This window comes from Rhinatrema bivittatum, chromosome 6 (assembly GCF_901001135.1).
Source record: "Rhinatrema bivittatum chromosome 6, aRhiBiv1.1, whole genome shotgun sequence".
NCBI lineage: Eukaryota > Metazoa > Chordata > Amphibia > Gymnophiona > Rhinatrematidae > Rhinatrema > Rhinatrema bivittatum.
In genome coordinates this window covers 339,264,556-339,277,599 of record NC_042620.1, presented here as the reverse complement: position 1 = coordinate 339,277,599, position 13,044 = coordinate 339,264,556, and positions in this window count along the sequence as shown.

Here is a 13,044-nt window from a genome sequence, read left to right as displayed (position 1 = left end):
TGTGATGACGGGTGGAGTAAGCATGAGCATCTGGAGATGAGGCAAAGGAAGTAGTCCAGAGAATACCAGTCCAGTTCCAAGATAGGCGGAGAGAAGAAGGAAGAATCCATTCCGAGGTCAGGGGCTGGCAGCGAAGAGCGAGAAGAGGTCCAGTCCAGGGTCAAGTAGCCAGGAGATCCATCCGAGGGGAAGGAGGACCAGAGGAAGGGACAGGTAGGCTGGATCGGGATCAGGTAGGCTGGATCAGGAACAGGAAGAACCAAGAACGCAGAACAGGAACGCTGAGCGAGGAGACCTGATTGCCAAGTCGTTTGGAGGATGTCTGCCACCTGGTTATAAAGGGCCTGAGCCCTGACATCATCTAAGGGAGCTGGTGGCATTTTCCCGCCGTGGGCCCTTTAAATTCTCTCTGGTGGCGTGCACACAAACCTAAGAAAAGGGCCAGAAGTGGATGGCGTCAGCAGCATCCTGCGCACCGGGAGGCCCGCTGGCCACATTGGACGGAGCCAGGAGGCTTGGCCCGAGATGACCTGCTGCTGGTGAGTATAACAGTACCCCAGGGGATTAGGGCTTCTTGGGATGGGAGGCATGACATTGTTGTAGCAGGCTCTTGTCCAGGATGTTGGTGGCGGGTTCCCAGGAATTTTCTTCTGGACTAAAACCTTCCCAAGCGAGAAGATATTCCCATCTCCGGCCTCTCTTCCTTATGTCCAACACATCCCGAACTTGATAGGTTGCATCATCCTCTGACGGAGTACTGGGAAGGGCTCGATGTAGCGTGGAGGCAAGCGCATAGATGGAAGCTTCAAACGAATGAAACACATGCTGAGGCAGACCTTGTCGCCAGGCTGGAATTATGGACCGGGTCTCTGATGGGTGTCTACGTACCACTTAGCTTGGCGACCAGCCTTTTGTAGTAACTGCTGTGTGCTTTCCCAGAGTCGATGTAACTCTTGTGCTGCTAACTGTGCTACTAATGAGGGAACCGTCAGTGGCAATGGTAGTGGAGGAAGCGGTTGCCTACCATAAACTACTTGGAAGGGTGAAGACTTAGTGCTGGTAGAGACGTGAGAGTTGAGGGCAAACTCAGTCCAAGGCAACAATGTTGGATGTTAACATAAGTGTGGAGGAAATGTTTGAAAGTGCAGTTGGTTCTCTCCGCTTGGCTGTTTGCCTGTGGGTGGTAAGCAGTGTCAAACTTCTTGAACAGCGCTCTCCAAGGAGACACATCCGAGGGCAAGAAGGACCGGAGGTAGGGATAGGCAGGCTGGAACAGGAAGAGGCAGGCTGGATCAGAAACAGGCAGGCTGGATCAGGAACAGGAAGAACCAGGAACACAGAACAGAAACGCTGAACAGGAACACTGAGCAAGGAGACCTGATTGCCAAGTCGTTTGGAGGACGTCTGCCCCCGGGTTATAAAGGGCCTGAGCCCTGACGTCATCTAAGGGAGCTGGTGGCATTTTCCCGCATGGGTCCTTTAAATCCTCTCTGGCGGTGCGCGTGCACGCCTAAGAGAAGAGCCAGAAGAGGACCGTGTCGGCGGCGTCCTGCGCACCGGGAGGCCTGGGCCAGCGCCAGTGGCATGGAAGGCCTCCCGGCCACGTTGGAAAGACCCGGAAGGCACAGCCCGAGATGACCTGCTGCCGGAGAGTATAACAGTCTATTCCAAGCAAATGGTACAGCAAGGTGGAAAGGATGGAGTCAAGATTTGCTGGTACAGAAGAAGGGCATTGATAAAAATGATTTGCTTGATGAATGGAGTTCATGAAGAGAGGTGTAGAGAAAAATAAGAGAGGTAGTGAGGAGCAGCAGAGTGAAGTCTCTTGTAGATGAATACAAGGATCTTAAACTGTATGTGGAAACAGAGAGGGAGCCAATATAGTGACATGAGAAAAAAGGGAGTTATATTGGGTATTAGTGAAAGACACACAACTGAATTATGTGTTGCACTCACTGACCGCGGAACCCCCAGGCCAGCTCCTCCTGCCCTTCAGCACTTCCTGCCATGCCGCCAGTCCCCAGGTCCTTAGCTGCAACTGGTTGTCTCCCCCGTTCGGCTCCGCTCACTCTCTCTGTCGTTTGGGGCCTCCGCAGCCCTGCTGGCGCATGGAATGCCGCCGGCTTCTGGCCCTGCCCGGGGTTCCCCAACACGTGTGCGTGCGGCTCCAGCCATGATTTGAAGGGTCAATGTGGGGAAACCTACGCCGGCCCTGGAGAATGACATCATTCAACCCGGGCCTATTTAAGGCTCTTCCAGGCTTACCACAGACAGCTTGGCAACGAGTATCCATGTGCTGCTTCCTCTTGGGATCCTGCACCAAACTCGGAGTACTCCTGTTCCTGACTCCTGTTCCAGCTCCTGACTCCTGTTCCAGTTCCTGCCTCCGGTTCCTGTTCCTGACTCCTGTTCCAGTTCCTGCCTCCGGTTCCTGTTCCTGACTCCTGTTCCAGTTCCTTGGTAAGACTGCACCTTGAATACTGTGTACAATTTTGGTTGCTGCATCTCAAAAAAGATATAATTGCGATGGAGAAGGTACAGAGAAGGGCAACCAAAATGATAAAGGGAATGGAACAGCTCCCCTATGAGGAAAGACTAAAGAGATTAGGACTTTTCAGCTTGGAGAAGAGACGGCTGAGAGGGGATATGATAGAGGTGTTTAAAATCATGAGAGGTCTAGAACGGGTAGATGTGAATCGGTTTTTACTCTTTCGGATAATAGAAAGACTAGGGGGCACTCCATGAAGTTAGCATTTAAAACTAATCGGAGAAAGTTCTTTTTCACTCAACGCACAATTAAACTCTGGAATTTGTTGCCAGAAGATGTGGTTAGTGCAATTAGTATAGCTGTGTTTAAAAAAGGATTGGATAAGTTCTTGGAGGAGAAGTCCATTATCTGCTATTAATTATGTTGATTTAGATAGTAACCACCGCTATTACTAGCAACGGTAACATGAAATAGACTTAGTTTTTGGGTACTTGCCAGGTTCTTATGGCCTGGATTGGCCATTTAAACAAGCCTCTCCCTCCTACGATGCTATACTATCTCCCATATAGACAATCCTATATTCCTTATATTAAGGAGCTCTATGTTCGCCTGTTATTAAGCTTTTATGTTCGCCTGTTGTTAAGCTACATTTCTACACTGCTCTTGTGTTATCCCCCTCCCAGTTCTTTCTCCCTGTTAATATGTACTTTCAAACCTGTTGTTCAAATGTGAACTGGAATGATGTCCCTACTAATACCGGTATATAAAAGTCTCTAATTAATAAATAAAATAAATAAATAATTGTTGGAAACAGTATGCTGGGCTTGATGGACCCTTGGTCTGACCCAGTATGGCATGTTCTTATGTGCCTTCTCCCCTCGTATGGATCTCTCTGGCTACTGACCCTTGAACTGGACTTCACCTCGCCTATTAGCGGCCTGCCATCGAACTTCAGACTGGACTTCACCTTGTCTGCTTGCCGCCCACCTCTGATCCTCGGACTGGACATCATCCTGCCTACTAGCCGCCTGCCTCGGACCCTCGGACTGGGCACACCCTGCTTGCTAGCTACCTGCCTCTTCCCTTGGACACACTGATCATACTGCAGAGCATCTCCACAGGGGCCCACCTAAGACCAGCCAGCCCTGGTACCCAAAGGCTCAACCTGAGGGGGAACAAGGGCTGGTAGTTGTGAAACTCCAGCTGGCCCCTGTCTTCCTCTGGCCTCGCCTCCTGATGTTTGTGACCTGCGGGGGGTACCCCTCTCGGGTAGCGACAACACCAGCTCAGGCCAAGGGCTCACAGTCTACGTTGAGGTGGCAACATTATGGTTAAATTGTAGTTGCAAAAGATGATTCACTGGGATACCTGTGAGAAGAAGGTTGCAATAAGTGAGAAGAAACAAGAGAGTGGATAAGGGTTCAGACAGGCAGGAATAGAGAGAAATATGACACATTGTATCAGTGTGTTGGATATGTGGGGAGAAGGAGCGAGAGATGTTGACCCCAAGGTTATGGGCTGAGTTGACTGGGACGAGGACAGTGTTATCCACAGAAATAGAAAAAGGAGGAAGAAGGGAAGTGGGTTTTTTTTTGGGGGGTGGGGAATATAAAGAATTCTGTCTATAAAGAGACTGAAGGGGTCATTATATAAGTATGGCATAAGGATATGAATTTAAAAATGGATACCAATATTCCAGGAGAAAAGGGGACATTTTCTAAATTTCTGCCGAAACTCAGACATTTGAGATGTACAAAGCCCAAGGCAGTTCAGATTCTCACACAAGTATGGCAGCTCTTGAATCCACCAGTCACGCCACAAAACCAAATGAGTCCTACTGCTCCTGTCTTACAAACATATCTTTCTTCATGCTTGATTTTGTAACCCTTACTCCTACAATCTTCCATCATTCCACACCCTTAATATTCACTTCATCTGCTATTCACACAAGCTCACAAAATATACATATATACAATTCACTTCCATACATCTCAGAGACTATGCGCACTACTCGCTTTTAGGGAATCTCATCCTTTTCTCTTTATTGTCTTATTTATTTTTTTTTTTTATTATGAAAGTCATAAAGATAGGCAGCCACGGCCTACCTAAGAAAACCTACATAACCTTAATATTCATTCAGTCCTCAGCAACTGGGCCTCCCTCTTTCCCAGGGATAGGAGGAGCCAGAGTCAGAATTCAGAGGGAGAGGTGCTCAGTTGCCACAAACCATAGAGGTGAATTTTAAGACCCGCACGCGTGTGCACTTGTGCTTGTGTTTGCAGGCTCACGTACATGGACACGATTATATAACATATGTGCCTGTTATCGACTATACCCATGTACATGTGCACACGACTTTATATTGACATGCTCATGTGCATGCAAATGCAGCCTCAGTCGCATAAGTGGGGGAGGATTTTAATAGATACGCATGCTAACGCAATGACCTGTTTTCCAAGTTTGTTCCCAGTTCACCCCGGTAAAGGAGAGGACTTTCTAAACCCCCTAGCTAACTGGCCTCCCTTTTACCCTATTATCCCCATACCTTAAAACCCCACTGACTAGCCTGGCTTTTATTTTATTACTTACATGCTGTCCTTAGAAGAAACTAAGTCACATGGTAGGGGACCCTGGTGCGCGATTGTGTACGCACTTCACGTTACAGCCTTGGCCTGCCCATGCCCCACCCTTTTTTTTAATTTTATGATTTGTGCGCGTACTAGGAGATACGTACGACTTTTAAAATCTGTGCGGCACATGCTGGGCCAAGCCACATGCATATCTCCCAGCTTTGGTGCATGTAGGGCTTTTAAAATTGACCAGATAGCATTCCATATACCAGATTTCCCACATTAACCAGGACATGACAGAAAAGCTACTCTTACCTTGGGGTTTCTCTTCTTCCTTTTTTCTAGGGAATTATCTAAATCAAGCCTAACCTCCAGCACATGAGAGTATGGCATGAAGGAAGTTTTTGCACAATAATAGAAGTGGGAAAGCACACCCCAAAATAGACTATTCAATAAAAAAGAGTTGTGAGAACAAACGTTTCGACTCTCATTATATCAATCTAAATGGTGGAAATGTATTGATAACTACTGATTTTGGTCTTCAATAAAAGTACTAGAAATCCCATGTTTCGCACAAGCTGCACTGAAAGAGAACAATATCTCAACAAAAATGAAAAACGTTTCAAAAGACAAATCAAAAAAGTCAACAGCAACATAGAAAGTTATTAGTATTATAAGGATGATGCAAGTCTTACTACAGGTTCAAACAATTACTCATAGCAGATGATTTTGCTATCAAGAAAGACTAATAGAATGTATGACATTAAACCAACGCATATAGTCTGATTTTAAAAAGCATTTACACGCTTAAAATTGGATTTTATACATTTAAAGGCACTTTACTCATGTAAATAGGCTTTTGAAAATTGATACAATATGCCATTGAATTGTCCATAGGATTTACTTGCGTAAGTGCACTTTACTCAAGTAAATGGCTTTTGAAAATTGCTCCAATAATATGCAACATTTACACATGTAACTGCTTTGAAAATTACCTCTAGCATTTAAACAGAAGGAATTTAAAAATGGTACCAAACCATCATGTGATGAAAGTAACCAATCAAAACATAATATCAAATGTCTAAACATTCAATAAAAAAAAAATATATATGACATTTTTAACATCCCTATAGACATCTAGATGGCATACGTGCAGAAAGAATACATTCAAAAGGCTGTAGAAAAAAGAGCAAAATGTCAAAAGGAACCAATAACAAATGTTCGTGCTGAAGCCCTTTGATAGAACATTGGATATCGGCACACCATTCCATTTTCTGTTATTGAATACTGAAGACCTTTCACACGGGGAGGAGATTTCTCTCATTATCGCCTTCAACATGAAAAATGGTGGATTTTTATTCTGAACATATTACACTCCAATGGTTTAAATCAGGATATCTATTAGTCTGTGCTCTTTAAACAGTTTTCCTTCTAGTTAGGTTTGACAGTTCTTTCTGTAGTTGGTCTGATGACCATTTGGGTATGAGACTATGAGTATGCATTTTTTGTTTCTTTTGACCTTGTATTCTCTTTCTATGTTTTTATACAGCCTTTTCAAGTCATTCTTTCCGCTTGTATGCCGACTAGATGTTTATGTGGATGTTAAAAATCTCATTTATATTTTGTGCATGTTTGGACATTCTATTGTTGCACAGTTTTTAAATTTTCTCAGATATTTATTCTTCCCAATGCAGCTTGTGCAAAACACTATCCGTGTCAGTGCAATTCTAGCACTTGTACTGAAGACTAAAACCAGTTTGGTTATCAATGTATTTTTACCACTGGTTTGATTTATGGACAGTCTGAACTTTTCTTTTCACACCTATTTTTATTGAAATGAAGGAAGCTTTCAACACTTTCGTCATTATATCAAGCCTCTGGCAATATCTCTTTTTAGTAGATATACAGGAAAATGGACATGAGACAGACTACTGTAAAAGCTAACTAGCTGAAAGTTAACCTCCATCCTTTTTCTTCTCTCACTACTTTACAGGCAGTGCTGATGTGAAGGCCCCAACTCTAATTAGGCCAGTGGAAGATTTAGATATTATTCTAGCTATCAGTAGAGTCAAGGAAAGGATCCATCTCATTTTCCATACTCAGCCCATAGTGCTTCCTCAAAATGTCCTCTAGCACACTTTTAGTTAGTTAACAGTTAAGATGATTAAGGATGCTGTCTAGCACGAAAAGGTAAAGGAAGAGGTGGAGTCACCTGCTCAGAGAAGAAGGCCTCACTGCTCTTCAAGCTTTCAGTTCTCACTCAGGCCATCCCAAGAGAAAGGAAAAAGTGGACAATAGAAATCCTGTTAGGATAGCATCGTGATGTTACAACATTCTTAAACTTTTCTGTGCAGAGGAGTCAGGAGACACACTTTTGACTGCTGCAGAAACAACAGACTGAGTTGACAATCATGATTAGTTTTTTTTCAGGTCCATTACTTCCTAAATAGCACGGTACATGAAAAGTGAGAAGAGCATGGGGTTCATGTGGAATTTATGCAGACAATAAGTCACACACATATAGACTCTCTTATCTCTTACTTTTATTGCTTTTTACCTTTTGTATTTAATTAATAGTTTTAGATTTTAGATATATTTAAGTAGATATACATTTATAATATTATTTTTAATTTCTTTCTTCCTGTTTATTCCGAATACTGTGATTAATTGTAAACCGCTGAGATGGATTTGTCCGTGCAACGGTATATAAAACTGTTTAACTAAATAATAAATAAATAAGACTCCCATCAGGTGGACAAAGCTATTGTTGTCTTATTGCATGTAAGGCTGAATTAGGGATTCAGGAGGGAATGCAAGAGGGAGGGGATTCTGATTGCATCATCCTACAAAAAGATTTATATGGGGAAACAGTATGGGGCAGATTTTCAAAGGGTTATGCGCGTAAGATACGCATGTAATCCTCGAAAAGCTGCCCCTGCACGCGCCTCAGGATGTGCATATGTCCCGGGGCTTTGAAAAGGGGTGGTCCGGGGACAGGGCTGTGGGCGCGACGATGGTCTGGGTGCGTGACAAGGGGCATGATGACTGTCCGGCTGGCTGGGGCGCACAATTACGCCTGCCTCAGGCAGGCGTAACTTTTGGAACAAAGGTAAAAGGGGGGTTTAGGTAGGGCTGGGGGGGGCGGGTTAGGTAGGGGAAGGGAGTGGAAGGTGGGGGGGAGGTAGAAGGAAAGTTCCCTCTGCTCCGAAATCAGAGCAGCCTAGGAGGGAACGGAGGAAGGCTGCGCGGCTTGGCGCATGCAAGTTGCACAATTGTGCACCCCCCTTGCACGCGCCGACCCTGGATTTTATAACATGCGCGCGGCTGCGTGCGCATGTTATAAAATCGGGCGTAGATTTGTTTGCGCCGGGTTGTGCGAAGAAATCTACGCCCGCACGCAGGTTTTAAGATCTGCCCCTAGATACTTTTCCCCTTTCCTGTCTCTCTTCTTCTGTCCATATGAGTTGACTAGGCCACCGTATCTTGGTCTTACTGGTTTATGTGCAGAAAGGCAGAAGATTCTTGTAGCTATGCTAATGATCAGAATTTAACACCCATATTATAGGATATCAAACTGAGGAAATATAGCTCAGAAAATGCCCTTCATTGGAAAATATAACAAAATCATTTCTAATTCTTCAAAAAATATCCAAAAGTAGTTATATGTCTTTCAGTATGCTAATAATAGATACATAATACATATTGAAATAATTGATTATCAGTTCAAAAATTACACACTTGCACAGTCTTCTGTTAGGATTTGTCACATATCAGCAGTATAACAAATGACAGCTCAAGTTAAGGTATCCATTACCAGCTAAAATAAGCATTACTTATTGTCTCAAGCTCAACTTCTTCAAGTAATTAGCATATTTCCTTTTAGATTACCATACTGTGGAGAATATGTTATTGAGAACTTTGAAGCATTATGGCAACTGTGAATGCAGATAAGCTTTATCTTGGCTACACTGTCACCCGCAGAGGCAACAGCCATCAAACATGAATGATATCATATCCCTAATATATACCAAGGTTAGATATAAAATGCTGTCAAGGAGTTCCCTACTGTACCAATGCTGATGCACTTTTTCTTTTGCCAATTATTATGGATTCATTTTTTTATAAATCACTGTCAAAAGATGAGAAGGTTTCCTTTTTAATACACTTATTTTATATTGTGTGCAGAAGATATTAAGAATATAAATTACATCTGTATTAATCTAGCAGTTTTCAATTATATTACATTTCATGGCTGAAATAAGCAGTACTTCAAAAGTCTATAATTCGTGCATACTTAATTGACTTAATAGTAAAAAACTGTTATATATTTTCATATGTAGATGCTGGAACTTTGAACCCAAGCAAAAAAAAAATCACGTGAGGCTTCACAGAGGAATAATTTCAAAGGCATCAAGGCAAGACATCTAGAGATCCATATTCAGTTTGTCCTGCTAAATTCAGGATTTAGCTGGAGAAAGTATGGAATCTGAATTTCCTGTGATGTTCACCACCACCAATTTATATGGTTACGTTTTTACCCAAATAAAATCTTAGCTAGAAAAATCAGGGGCATTTCAGAGTGTGCCTGACCCATAGAATGTTGAATATAAGTGTTAACCAGTTACATTATCGTTGCTAGGTTATCTGAATAAGATGGCGATTTTGAGTATTGGCGCCATTTTGAGACTCAAAATCGCCGTCCGATGCCAATACTCAAAATGGCGCTGATCGCCGTCATAGTGAGGACAAAGGCAATCAACGCCATTTTGAGTATTGGGATCGGACGGCCGGCGTGAAAGGAGGTCTCTCCTGGACCCCGCTGGACTTTTGGCAAGTCTTGTGGGGGTCAGGAGGCCTCCCCAAGCTGGCCAAAAATCCCTGTGGGTCCAATGGGGGTCCCGGAGCGACCTGCCGTCCGACGCCAGGACTCAAAATGGTGCCGATAGCCTTTGCCCATACTATGTCACAGGGGCTACCGGTGCCATTGGTCAGCCCCTGTCACATGGTAGGAGCACAAGATGGCGCCGATGGCCATGTGACAGGGGCTGACCAATGGCACCGGTAGCCCCTGTGACAAAGGCTATCGGCGCCATGATGAAACTAGCACTGAGGGTGTGAGTGAGTTCCCGGACCCCACCGCTGGACCACCAGGGAGTTTTGGTAAGTCTTGGGGGGGTCAGGAGGGTGGGGGGTTGTAGTTAATTTAGTAGTAACGTATTTACAGATCGACAACTTATTGAATTCTCCATACTTCCGCATGAAATGGAATTGACCCCCCACGAATACGAATCACGTACGCAACGAAAACTTTTTGCCTGCACATCCCTACAGGATCCTTCTGTTCCAGCATTGTTCCAGCATCCCTCCATTCCAGTGTCCTCTTGTTCTTGTGTTCGTCTGTCATCTTCCCAGGTAGTAGCTCTGGACTGTCTCACTGGTACTGACCTCAGCTTGTTCCTTGACACTCCTTGACTACTCTGCCTGCTACCTGCTTTCTGACCTCGGCCTGCCTGTGACCTCATCTGACCTCCAGAACCTGCTTTGTTGACCACTCCTCGGACTGACTCCCGGATTCTGACCTCTGCCTGAGTGACTACGTCTCCTGATTCTAGCTCTGTCCCTAGCCTGGTCATCGCCTACGCTGTTCTGGTCCTCCTAGCTCCATCTGACCCCTTTCTTCCCTGTTATCACATTAAAAAAAAAAAAAAAAGATTGTGGGGGTTTCCCTTCTTTCCTGTCCCCCCAATTAACAAAAATGTCTTTAATTTTCCTATCCAAACCACTCTCTATTAAATAAATGCCCAAGTAACCTCCTCTCATTTCCCTCCTCCTCCTGACTCCTATCAACATCCCTACAAACCCTCCCAAACCCTAGACGTGATCCCCTTAGCTGAATCATGAAGGCATGGGATTATAATCCTCCCAGCTCCGTGTAAAGTGTAGTTCTTCTAGTAATGCTACCAGCTTATGGGACAGATTTTCAAAAGGTTACGCACGCCGGACCTATTACGCGCGTAAAGACCCGGGACACGTGTAAGCCCCAGGGCGGGGCGGTCAGGTCTGGGAGGGCAGGGTCAGAGGCTCCCGGCACAGCGGCCATTTGCCACCGGGCCGGGCATCGCGTGCCGGCTGTCGGCCAGTGCGCGCAACTTGCTTCAGCGCGCTGAAGCAAGTTTTAGAAGAAAAGAAAGTTTTAAAACAAAAGAAAACAAAAGAAAAAGGTAGGGGAAAAGGTGGGGAGGTAGGGGAAGGGAAGGTGGGGTGGGGGTTTAGGGAAGTTCTCTCCGAGGCAGCTCTTATTTTGGAGCAGCCTGGGAGGGAATGGGGAAGGCAGCGCGGCTCGGCCGACTCCTGATTTTATGACATGCGCACGCCTGCGTGCGCATGTCATAAAATCGCTTGTGCATGTGTGCGCGCACATGGACGCGGGCGCCTATTAAAATCTACCCCTATGCTAACAGCGAATTAGCATTCTGATTTTGAGCATGCTAAAACAAACTATAGCATCATTGCAGTTTCAGAAATAGAAAAACAAAGCTTAACAACCCAGCAGCCACAACTGGGCTGCAAATGAAGTGGTGCGAAAGAGAGAGTTTCTTTTCCTTCCAATCTGTCTTGGACTATACCCTTCTCCCTCCCTCCTCTATCCTTCCCACGCTTCCCTGTTTTACAGGGTTACCTCTCAGTAATAAATTGTACCTCTCCTGCTAGACCCCAGAATGGCAATATGAATTCAGTTCCATACAGCTGGGAAAAGTCTTTAGCAGCTGCATCTCTCGTGCCACTAGTTGTGCAGCACCGCAGCTTACTCCCATCTTCAAAATAAATGTCTAAAAACAGAGTGACTGGGCTGGTTGCACTTGAAGGTCTGGATGCATTCAGGCCACTACTGAACGAAAGACATCTGTCTTCTGCAGCAGACTCTTCCTCCCTTCCTCTCCCTACCAACTGTACACAGACTAACTCAAGAAGTGTGGATTAGTATAGTTCTAACAAGGGTGGGAGAGATAGGGAAAGAGAAAACTGGATTGCTCTGGGAAAATTCTTTTAAAAAATGACAAATATTTTGAGATCCTTGCAGCTCTTCCGTCTTGGTTTTCACCTGGAGTTCTGCCCCCCTCCTATGATGTCATACAGTGGGAACTGTAACTCATCCTGCTGCTATCTTGACCGTGATGCTCTTGAAGAGTTGTATCAAAGGAGGTTGCCTCTTTGGGAGCTCATTCTGGAAGAAGGGTTCCGTTTTGTATTTCAGTAGTGTTTGAGTGGGAATGTTTGTAGATTTTTCTTGATCTCTTGTGAGTGAAGGGATAGGGATGAGATGTTTATTTGGGGTTTTTTTTTGTATTTTTATGCTATGCTATTGTATGTATATACCATTGAATTGTATTTTTGATTATATATTTTGATGCATATATTATTGTATTTATATGTTTTTATACTGTGTTTATGATGATGCATTTTATCTGTTATGCTGTAAGCCACTCTGACTGCTTTTTGGGGGAGAGTGACATAAACATGTGTAACTTAATGTCATGTAATCACACCTTTAGGCAAACCATCACTGCAGCAGAGGCAGGAAGTCTGAATTACTCTCTTATTTTTACAGGCGGTCCCCTCCAAAGCAAGGTTGAGGCACATTGACCAGGCAGTGCATGGAGGCATGCATTGCTATGGCACAGCACCGAGTTCATTAGAAGAAAACAGAAAAAAAGAACTTGAACCAAACGATATATGCCTTCCTTTCGTGAGAGTTGGACTGGATACGTCATCCACACTTTTATTTAAAAAGTAAGTGCTGACTCAGCAGAAACAATGAAAATGAAGACTTGGGGAGACATATCAGAACAATTTCCATTAAAAGCATTCAAAATGTTATGCGGCTTATTTGTCAACTGAGCAGATTAAAAAGCAGGCAGACAAATTGCCTGTCAAGGACTAGATTATCTTAACTATTTGTTTAAGAAAGAATTACTCTCAAGGTCA